Consider the following 12,057-nt stretch of genomic DNA (forward strand, 5'->3'; position numbering starts at 1 on the left):
GGTTATTTTGCCATTTGCAAATATACCCAATTGCATCACTCTTGAGCTCACACTCCATCTTCCACAAAGATAGCAGGAGAGACTTTGGACAGACGCTTTGCTGAAGTCTTGTTTGTTATCCTTGCCCCCTCACCAGCATTGAGCACTATTGATTGTACCATCCCTTACCCTTCTTCCTAATAGCTTACAGAGTTCTTGTGAGGAAACAGCTTTGTCCTAATTTTAAGGTGGTTTTATTGTGGCTGATGTTTCCTCTGGGTTTCCGGGGCACTGCTCTCTGCTTCTCCCTCTGTCCTCCTCTACCACTACTCCTTGTCACCGTGGCTGACCCATTAGCTCTTCCCTGCCATTAGCATTGGTCTTTCCCAAGATCCTTTCATCTCATTTTCTCTCCATGCTTGCTCTCCTGGCAGTGGCTTCATTCTTATGACTTGAGTCTGTCACCTTTATGAATGTAATTCCCAGTTCCCGTTTCCATAAACATTTGGTGCCTTCGTGTGTGGCAGGTACTTGGGATGCACCAAAATTAAACAAGGCTCAACTCTTTCCTTGAACAGTTTACATTTCATATCATACTTTTCCTTCTGACATCCCTGTTTTTTGTCAATGGTACAACCTTTGGTCTGGTCACCCACCTTCAAAACTGGCTTATCCAGACGCTTTTTTCTCGTTATCCAGTCTGTTGCCAAGAACCATGTGCCTGTTCAATGAGTCTCACATTTTTCTCTTCCTTCCTATTCACTCTGCTATTACCCTTGTTTATAGTCCTTGTTAAGAACTACCTACCACATTCGTTCACTGTCCTTCCAGTCCATATCTTCTAGTGCTGCCAAATTAGTTACTTTTCTGTATTGGTCTTATATCACCCTTCTGCCCCAAATCCTTCAATGATTTCCCATTGCCCAACTGTTAATGATTGATAACAGTAGCTCACATTTAAATAATATTTTAAGGTTGACAGAGCACTTTAGTGACAACACTCCTATTAGATGTTATAAAGTAGTATATGTATTATAAAGTACTGTAAAGTATATAATGTAAAGTATTTTCAACCCCCTTTTGCAGAATGTGGAAAACATACCAGGTATTGTAGTGATTTGTTCAGAGTCACACAGAGGTCTGGTATTTAACCCAATTCTCCTGATTCCAAATTCTGTGCTTTTTCTACTATAATGGAAAGTGCTTCAAATATTTTTTTTCCTCTTAGAAATTGTAAATTTGAGGGCGCCAAAAGAAATTTTCTTACATTAATAAACCTATAATAAAGAAAATAAGCATGTAAACCAGGCATTATGAAGGAGTTTCTGTTGATAAGTTAGAATAGAATACACACACACATACACACATGTGTGTGCATGCATGGTGTTTGTATGCTGTCATTTTGGAAAATAAAGGTTTACAGGTCTTATATAAAAATTATCAATGTAGAAATATATATTAACTTAGATATTTATTAGGAATGTTTAGAGGCTAGCCACTAGATGTCCTTCTTGTAAAGAAATAGCAAGTCTGATATTTTTAATGGAACCATGGAATTGCATGCTTAGTTCTCATAAAATTATGGTGTTCCTAATTGTGGTGCTTCTAAGTTCAGCCATCCAGACCTACATTAATATCAGTAGTTTTTTCTAGTCACACATTTTCTGACTTTCATAGAAATATTAATAAATAGTATAGTAAAGTATAGTATTTTCTGTGGTGTCATAGATGTGTATGATACAGTAATTAAGGAGGAGGATGGGGAGTGGGGAGGCAGGCTTCTGCTCACACACAGACATGTAGAGCTAGGTCCCAATTAGTGCCAGTCAGTGAATTCCTTGAAGTGGTTACATGTATTCAGATTTGCACTATTCGAAATTATAATTATTTAAAATATACTAGTCGGTTTCAGCCCAATTGAAATGTGTATTAACTGCACTGTACTAATAAGTACTGGCGATACAAAATGAAGCAGAAGACAGTCCCTGCCCTCAAGGAGCTTACAGTTTAATGGGAGAGACAATAAGCAAACAGGTACATGCGAAGCAAGCTATATACAAGATATATAGGAAAGCATTAACAGAGAGAAAGCCCTGGAATTAAGAGGTGTTGGGGAAGGCTTACTGTAAAAGGTGGGATTTTGGTTGGGACTTAATGGATGCCAGGGAGGTCAGTAGTTGGAGCAGAGGAGGGAGAGTATTTTTAGGCATGGGAGACAGCCATAGAAAATGCCCAGTGCTGAGAGCTAAGAAGTGTCTTGTTTGTAGAGTGGCCAGAGGCCAGTGTCACTGGATGGAAGAGTATGGGTGGAGCCAGTTGGGTGTAAGAAGACTGGAAAGGTAGGAGACTAGGTTATAAAGGGCTTTGAACTGTGAACTCATGCTTTTGTATTTGATCCTGGAGGTGATAGAAAGCCGCTGGAGTTTATTGAGTTAGAGAAGTGGCCTTTACAGACCTGCATTTTAGGAAAATGACTTTAGTGGCTGAATGGAAGGCTGATACAAATACTTGTCGATTGACTGATTTGAGCTTCGCCTAGTCCATCACTGGTCCCATACTCCAGGCCTTTTCCATGTGCTTAGGACGAGTTTGTACTCCATTTAGTAAGCTTTTGAGAATCCAGCCTCACTCCCACATTGCATGATAAGCTATAGAAAGTAGGATTTTAACATTAAGTAAAATCAAATTGTGTGTTACAGTTGTTGATGGTTGGTTGTGAAGGAATGGAGAATTTGCTCTGGAACTTCTAAAGAGGGATGATAAGATGGGATGGATTGAATAGTCACCAGGTCCTGGTGATTTTTCTTTGGAAGTATGTCTCAGTCCTCTGTCCCTTCATTTCCATTACCTTGGCCAGCATCCTAGTGCAGGCCCCAGTTGTCTGTTCTTTAATCCATCTCTCACATGTGCCTGCCAGGTTAATCTTCCTAAAATATTGTTCTTCTTATGTCATTACCCTGCTCAGAAATCTTCCATAGCATTTTTGCTGGTAGAAGTTATCTACAGGGAGGTTTTTAGAGGTTTTGAATGGAATGGCTACTCTAGATCCTTGAGAAAAATTACAAGACGAATGAAATTTGTTTCAAGGATTTTCTTTACTTCTCTTTCTGCCACCTTTTCCCCCTGAGTTAGCCTTATAACAGACAGATTGTTTTGTTTTGTTTTTTTTAAAGAAAGATGATAAAATCAGTAAAACTGATTAACACATTAAAAAAACTGATGTTACCTTCATTGTACACACCTGTGGACTCCCACGTGTGCAAAGGAACTATGTGGAAGAGGGAGATTTCAGAAGAATGAGGAGGAAGTAGGAGATCTTATCTGTTCAGTCAGATTTTAAATACCTTTATGAGAAGGACTTCCACTCCTGTCCTGAGTGCACAGCACTGAGCTTTGCACAAATTATATGTTTAGCTATATATCATTTGATTAGAAGGACAAAAAAACCCAACAACTAATTTCCACCATCTCTGTTTTTTCTGAAATTATAATTTTTTTATTACTTGGGCAATATCTGCCACCAAAAATCTAAAAATATCCTGTTAAGATTCCATGACATTAGAAATAATTTTTAATATGAAAAGTAATGTTTCTTTATAATATGAAAGGAAAACAGTTTTTATGTTTTTGAAATTCCAATTCTACCAACTAGCTAAGTATATCTTTATTCTCTTTTTCTTCATAATAATTGACTCAGTGAAGTAGAGTTAAATGTCCAAGTACTAAAATAGCAGGGCAGGGAGTAGGCTGTTTTTCAATTTTCCTGTTACATTGTTTTGCCTTTGAGCAGTTCAAGATCTGGTAGCAGTTCTTTCAGTATTAATACGTGACTTTTGTTCCAGTGTTAGATGTTTTGAAAACTTTTTTGTAATCCTTTAAATTTTATTTGCCTTGTCCAAATATCAGAACTATTTTGAGATTTTTTTTATCAAATAATGTAGGAAGATTTTTATCTAATGCTTATAAAATTCTGTGACTTATAATTATTTAGACAGCCCCAAAGGAGGAAATGAAACAACTTAGACAGAAACTTCAGTCTCTAAAAAGGGCCTTTTTGAAAGGATAGAACATGACAAATAGCTATTAAAAAACAATTGAGTATATCTGAACCAGTAATAGAGAAAGAAGTTGTTTTCTGTTTCCTAACAGCTGATCCAAGAGTGTGGCATTAATACCTTGCCTTAATTTTGCTGACATTCCACATTTTCATAAGGCTTGGTGTAATTTGTTCACTGAACTTTTAATTTCGTCAAGTTGTTGGTGTATAAAAAGACTACATAAAGATTTGTGGTCTTTATAACTCCTGTCTCACAATCTGATATATGGAAAGTTCAGTTCCCATGAGCTTCCTTCAGTGCATCTATCCCCCTGCATCTGAAAGTCAACAGTGAAAATGGCACAGTAGCATACCTGTTCAGAACTAATAATATTTGCAAATTGGCAGGTGAAAGACGAAATGACTGAGGAAACAGGTTCAGTCTTCTGAGTATATTGATTTATTAAGGCCTGGCTAGTCACTATCATGGTTACTAGAATGAAAATGCTGGTCGATAAAATGAGGATCTATTCCTAAGGCTTGAAAGAAGTACATCAGTGAAGCATTGTATCTCTGTCACTACTCCCCCCAATTAAAAAAAAAAAAAACCTTCCTGTGGAACACAAATACAGTCAATTCACACATTGGCCATACTTTAAAATGTATGTGGGTTTATTGTTCAAAGAACCATGCTTTACATTTTAAAATACAAAGAGAGCTGACATTTATATCGTACTTTCTGACTTAAAAAGTGATTTCCTTGAAGAAACTGTTTTTCAGGTGAGGAAGCAACCATACAGATTAAGTTTAGACTTCCCCAGTCAGTAACAGATACTTGAACCCAGGTCTTCTGACTCACATCTAAGGGTTTTTGCACTGTATACTCTGCTGCCTCCAGTTTGTACTCCTGGTCTGTAAATTATTTAGCTAGAACGTATGGAGATTTACTTGTAGAGGATTGTGAATTTATTTTTCACTCTGTGCTGTCATGTTAAAGTAGTAAACATTCTCTATTAAATAGTGCTAGGGTTTGGTCTTGAATTCCTGTTGCAAAATATTTTCAATTAAAAGAAATCTCTCCAGTTTACCAAGTGTAAAACTCGAGCATCCTCAGAGCATTTTCCTTTTTCAGCTGTTGCGTATCACAGGGCAGTTTTGGTCTTCAAGGTATAGGCCTAGATCGGGCTTCCTTGCTGTACAGAGAAATTGGAGGAGAGAATACTTTCATTTTTAATAAATAAATAGTTTTCTCAGAAGGGACCTTGTGATAGACATTCCCAGGGAAAACTCATCAGCTTCATGTATTGTGCATCTTTCTGAGGGTGGTTGGGAATTGAATTTTTTTTTAAAGAAGCTTAAATTTTCAAGGTACATTATTAGATTGGGAGACATTAACCTTAGGTGATCCTTAAAGGTTTCTCGGCAATTCAGCTGACCGTCTGCAAGCTCAGTGAGTAAACACAAGGCAAAAAAGGCAGCTTAGAGGCCAACACATTCGTAATTATATCCATAGTCTCTTCAATTAATGAGCCCAAGATTGCATTGTTATACATTCCTGATTCTAAGTTTAGACAAACTTGAGGTATTTTTGTGTTTGACCAGCATGAATTACATTTAAATATGTTCATCTGATTGTGGAATGCTTTGAAGGGCTGGAATTATTCCTGTCCTTTCCTTGAAGATAAATTCCAGAACCTTCATTTATACTTTGATCTATTTTCCTTTTCATTTCAATGATTCACAAACTGAATTGCAAAAAAAAAAAAGTTTTTTGGTCCCATTGGGCTGAGAGGTGGGAACCAAGTTCGGTGCTTAGACCTTTTATTAGTGTGTAAGGCAGAGCATCGTTATTATTATTCCCATTTTACAGATATGAGGAAACTGAAGCAGATGGAAGGTAAGTGACTTGCCCAGGGTCACACAGGTCCTAAGTGTTCTGTCAGACAGAATTCAGATAACTAGGTCCAAACAGAATATGTCTAAGTGCTGGCAGGACTCTCATGTAACTGCTGAGCCATTGTCAGTGACTTCTGAGAGATGGTGAAGAATGAGAGGATGAAGTCGACAGAAAACAGGTCAGTGAACTTGACTGATTCTCCACCAAATTTCTATTTAAAGCTTTAGCAAAACTCTTGACGGTCTCATGTTACTGTGGGAAAAGATAGAGAATATGAACTAGTGCCACAGAGATCTGTGCTCAGCCCTGGGCCGTTTATCAGTTACTCGCTTACAGGCGTAGACAGCATGCACGTGATTTTTTTGCAGATGATACAAAAGTGGAAAAGACAGCTAACATTTTGGATAACAGAAAGCCCTTGACGGGTCAGAACATTGGGTTGTATCCTAATATGAAGTAATTGGAATAAATATAAAAATATTTTAAAAATCAACTTCATAGGCATTAGGCATGGTTAGTAAGCACTTCATTTGATAAATAACTTGGGCTTTTATTAGACTGTAAGCCCAGTGAGTTAGCAGTGTGCTATGGCAGCCCAAAAAACTAAAGCAGTCTTCAGTTACATCAAGAAAAAAACAGTTTCCAGGTGATTCTGTTGCTGTAGGCCGACGTAGTCAGACCTATGGGAGCGTACAGTTGAAGTATCGTCTACAGATCTGAGTACCATGTGTTAGGAAGGATGATGATAAGCTGGGAAGTGACCAGGAGGGTCACTGTTTTCAAAAATGTGAAAGTTCTGCTAGGTTCCAAAGGACAAAACTAGATGCAATGAATGGTAGGTATTTAAAAGCTTCCTTATCAATCAGTTGATTAATTGAGAGTAAGAGAAACTTAATGTGAAGGAAAACTTTTACCGGTTAGACCTATGTGAAAGCTGAATGGGCTGCCTCAGGCTTTCTGGAAACTTGGACTCTGCCTCTGCGTCCCCTGGTTTTTGATAGGAGAATTGTGCTTCATGTTGGCGGGGAAAAGAAGACAAGGAGAGAGTAGAGGAGGAGCAGTCAGAGGCAGGACGGATAACCAAGCTCAGTACAATGGCTCTTAATTGAGGGAGAAGAAAATATCGAGGAGGAACGGTCAGCAAGTGAGCAATGATGCAGATGACCCCCAAACTTCATACTTGTCTTTTGGATATTGCTTTGTTCATTTGATATGGTTTACGTTATCTAAAAATTCACAAAACTTAAAAATAATTCAGCCACACTCTGATGACTCATTGCAGGCAGAATGTGAAAGACTGCTTTCTTCTCAACTTCTTAGTGACCCTGAACAGCAACCCTGATTGAAGCAAGGCATCCTCCCCTCCTAAAGCTTATTTTCCATCTGATTGGCACTTTCTCCCTCCTATTTGATGTCTGGCTGCATTGAAAAATAAAAGTCAACAGGGTAGATGAGAGAAAATCAACAAAAAGTTGAAAGGAAGGTTTGCCTAGATAAGGCACAGTGTATTTATTTTTTTTAAAAGTGGCTTCAGTTTTTGATAAGTGGATAATTATATTTGGAAAGTCACTTTAGATAGAATCTATAAAGTACTCATGGTATTACCTTTCCCAGTTTTTTGGTTGACTTTTCTAACAGGTTTTAAATATGTTGCCTTTGTTCAGTGTTAGAGTTTATAGTGCTTTTTGGTATCTATTTTTGTGGATGTGACTGTAGCTTGACCAGGTTATAGAAATAATGTGGGAGGTTGTTGTTATCACTGGTATTGTCATTGCTAAAATAAACTGAGGGCACAATTCAGTTACGTTCCCAGATGTATAATTTTAGTATTATACGGACTCTTCACTTTCCCTCATCCCATGTCAGTGACCAGTTTTTGCTGTTTCTACCTGCCTTCTCACCACCCAAACAGCTAACACCTTAGTTCATGCCCTCATCACTTCTAGACTAGACTGTGCAGCAGCCTCCTAATGGGCCTCCCTGCCTCAAGCCTTTTCCCTACCAGTCCATCCTGCATACTGCTGCAAAGTTATGTTCCATAAGTTTACGTTTGACTGTGACGTCCTTGTCAGTCAACTCCAGGGACTTCTTATGACTTCAAGGATAAAATAGAAGACCTTCTGTTGAACTTCTCCTTCTAGCCTCATTGGACATCACTCTCCCTCCCACACTTTGCATATATACGGATGCTCCCTCTGCAGCCCCATGCCTTTGTTCTTTGTGTCCCACATGCCTGTAGCATACTCAGTTCTTATCTCAGCTTAATAAATTTCTCCTTATTCTTTAATATGCTGCTCAAATGCTATTTTCTTCAGGAAGCCTTTCCTGGTCCCCTCACCTGCTAATGCCCTCCCTTTCAAAATACCTCATATTTAACTAATATATATTTGTATTTATCACTTTTTATTTATCCCGTATGTATTTATGTATGTACTTCTTGTTTCCTCCATTAGAATGTAAGCATCTGACAGATAGGGATTGTTTCATTGTTTGTACTTGTCTCCCCAGTGCGTAGCGTATAGTAGGTGCTTAATAAATACTTGTCGATTGATTGTTCAGAAAAGATCACAGATATTCTTTGTCCTTTTCAAAGTCATACTGTGAATAGTATCCACTGTGAAGAGTAGACACTAGGAAAGCTGTAGATATAGTGCCTCCATTTTTGTGTTAGACTCCAACCAAATGAGCCTTATATTTATTTCTGAAGTATGGAATTATGTACATCTGTAACAAAAAGGTAATAATTGAGTGTTTTTCTTAAACATTTCATAATATTTCAATTTAGAGCTGATACCAAGGATCAAAAGTTTTAGCTCATGAATATTGTAATTACATAACATATTAGAAATATAATTCAAATGGATTCCTGTATTATAACCTTAACTGTAGTTAAACAAATAAATCCTATGATAATTCATAAGAATTCTCCCACCTGTGTCTGGAATGTTAAGTACTTTCTATGAAGGTATTTGCCTTCTATGAGAGTATTTGGGGGTCTATTAAATGTTGAGAACTTTGAGTGAGTGGTTCTTGAAATTATCTAAGCAGTGACTGAGTATGTCTTAAAATTCCAAAGACGACAGGTAGAACATTTCCTTTTACTCTAACTTAGTATGGAAGCAAAGAATAGTTAGGAGTATATTATTATGGATTCAGATGAAGAAAATGGACCTTACATGTCATATTAATTACTATTTAGTATCTCAAACTTTCTGATTCTTTGAACCACTGTATGTACTACTGCAACTGTGTCTTTCACAATAATGAACATTGCTAAATGTCTCTTTTTGGAAAAATTTTGTTTATTTGTTTAAAACCAGTAGCTGTTGAATTTGGCATTTGAAGATTTTTACAGCAGAAAGTAATGTCTCATTTGAGGTTAGAGAAATACTTAGACGTTTGTCCTTTGTTATATTTGATGAAACATTTCAAGGCTTGGTATCCGTAATTAAAGAAATACAACATGCCATTAAAATGATCCATTTCTAGCAGGGTTAGTAGCTTTGCCCATGCAGGCATAAAAAATACCATTTTTTCCCAGCCAATGGCAGTTGTTAACAGGAACAAGATTTAGGGCTGGGTGGGATTTTGTGAACATCTGATCCACCAAGCTCATTGTAGATGAAAAAACAGACCTGTAGAGGTTGTTACTTTTGCAGGGTCACACAGTAAATGTCAAGAGTTGCAAATGGAACTGAAATTGTTTATTGCCATTATCTATAATATGTAAAATGATTTAAAAAAAAAAACAAACTTAAATTGCTGAAAGTTAGGTGTGTAATGAATAATTGCTGTTGGTTCCAGCAAATAGAATTTTCAGCTCAAGAGTAAAGAGACAATACTTCAAAGAGTTAATTTTACTTAGCAACCAATTTGTTGTCTACTGTTTTGCTACTGAACGCATGTTCACATGCCTCCAAAATGTAACTGCAGCCAGCTGGACGCAACTGGATATTTCATAGACCTAACCATTCTAAAACATCAGTTCATTTTCCTTTATCATAATATAGGGATATTTAAAAACTAAAGGGCATTCTCTTGGTTCTCATAGCAGTTAATATTTCTTTCGTAGTAGCAAATTAGGTTCTTAGAAGTTCTTAAATTTTGGCAGTTGTAAAATCTCAACGTTGTCAGAGACCTCAGAAACCATCTATTCCGGTCTGCATCTGACAAAGGGATCAATCTCCTTTACACAGTTTGGCCATCCTTCTCATTCCAATTTGAAATGGTTCTGATAAAGATTTTGTTAGCATCAGCCCCAACACTGTTCAGACTTCTGCCTTTTGGAACTCAGTAGACCAAGTCTGAGCCCTCTTCCAAGTGACAACCCTTCAGATAATTTAAAAAAAGCCATCATGTCCCTACCCCCATAAACTTCTCTTTTCCAAGCTAAGTATCCTTACACCCTGCAGCCCATCTTCATAGCATGATCTCAGCAATTTGCATCATCTTGTTTGCTCTTCTGGATCTTCTTTAGTTCATCAGCTTTCCTTCACAAAATGTGCCACCAGAGCTGAACACAGTACTCCATTTATAGTGTAGCCAGGGCCGAAGATGGAGCTGTCACCTCCCCAGTTTTGAACAATTGTGCCATTCGATGCAGCCTAAGGTTCCGTTACTTATTTTAGCTGTCATTTCACATTGTGGATTCACCAAGCTTTTAGTCCGCTAAAATCTCCATGACTGTTTAGACAAACACTGCTGTTCACAGAGTGTTAACTCTCCCTCCCAGCTTTGTGTCATCTGCATAGTTTATAAGCATGCCTTTTATGCCTTTATCCATTATTGATTTAAAAAAAAAAATAGAAGCAGTGGAAAGATCACCAGAGTTGTAATTAGAAGAGATTCATGTATAACATTGGACAGGTTACATTCTTGGGCTAAGATTTCACCATCTCTAAAGTGAAGGAGGTGGAGGAGAAAACTTTAAAGTGCTCTCTGGCTCTAAATCCTTTGATCCCATGTTAACCAGCACAAGAACAAAGACAGATCCCCAAAGCACCCAATCTGAGACTTCCTTCCAGTTAGATATCAAACTATTCCTTACTGCTTAATCCAGACATTCTACCAATTCCAAGTTTTCTATCTTGTAGCGCTCTAACTTGACCATAAAGATAGCAAAAGTCAAGGAAAATTATATCTAGACACTGTTAGGTGTTACTATAATTTCCTTTCCACAAGCCAGGCCCTCTGTGTTGTGAGAATTAGATTCAGAGTAGCCATTTCCTTTGTCACTCAAATTTTGTAGGATGAAGGCAAGCCAAATGTGTATTAGTGTTTCTGCTTTTGGTAGAAGGACTAGCGCTCCACAGGTGTCCTAGTAATTGAAATTCTCTAGTTCACCCTCACTATTCTATCTTACTAGGCTTGTGACATATTTCCTGAACTCCTGCTTCTTCCTTTTTTCAGGTGGTCTGTAGAATATACCAGTGATAATAGTATTTTTGTTTCTGTCTCTAGTGATTTTTCCCAAAATCCCATCTGTCATGTTAGATCTTTTTGTGTGTGTAACAAATGATTTCCTTTATTTTTCCAGCCTTTATAAAAGCAGGAAATATTCCGAAATAGCCATTACATAATAAAGACAACACAAAACCTGCATGCCACATTTAATCTCAGAACAAAGATTTGTTCTGTGAAGGTTGGATTCAGTCACAGGGCTGCATTAGAGCGCCAAATGTGGCCTTGAGGCCGCAGGTTCCCCACCCCTGTAGTTTAACGTCACTTCTGGGCTATAGTTCTTTCACTGGTAAAAACGAGGATGACATCTGGAATTCTTTCCAAGTCAAAGGATTTGTGATTCTTTACTCAAAATCTAGTCCTCAGTATGAAATCTCAACCTTATTTAAATATTTCCATTTATTTTTAAATGTATGTTGTGGTTGTAGACTATATATGACTCTTTAAATTTTAATGTCATATTTCAGTTATTCAATAACTTCTAAAAACAAAAAAGGTATAACCATAAAATTGTACTATGAAGAAATATTTAGTCACTTCATCCTTTTTTAACACAATATGCTGAAAACAGATATACTAATAACACTGAATTTCACTCTCAGAATTCATATAATTCATAAGAGCAATATAATAGCAAACATGTTTACAAAACAGTGAAATGTTATAATTTACAGGTTAGTACTTA

At 37.2% G+C, this 12,057-nt stretch overlaps 1 protein-coding gene across 2 annotated transcripts in view; it reads left to right on the plus strand.

Annotated features, from left to right (window-relative positions):
• The window catches only part of ZNHIT6 (zinc finger HIT-type containing 6), a 75,242-nt gene that overhangs the window by 15,531 nt on the left and 47,654 nt on the right, over window positions 1–12,057 (plus strand). The gene's annotated exons all lie outside the window — the stretch shown is intronic.

This window comes from Vombatus ursinus, unplaced genomic scaffold, assembly GCF_900497805.2.
Source record: "Vombatus ursinus unplaced genomic scaffold, bare-nosed wombat genome assembly UNPS02014803.1, whole genome shotgun sequence".
NCBI classification, from domain to species: domain Eukaryota; kingdom Metazoa; phylum Chordata; class Mammalia; order Diprotodontia; family Vombatidae; genus Vombatus; species Vombatus ursinus.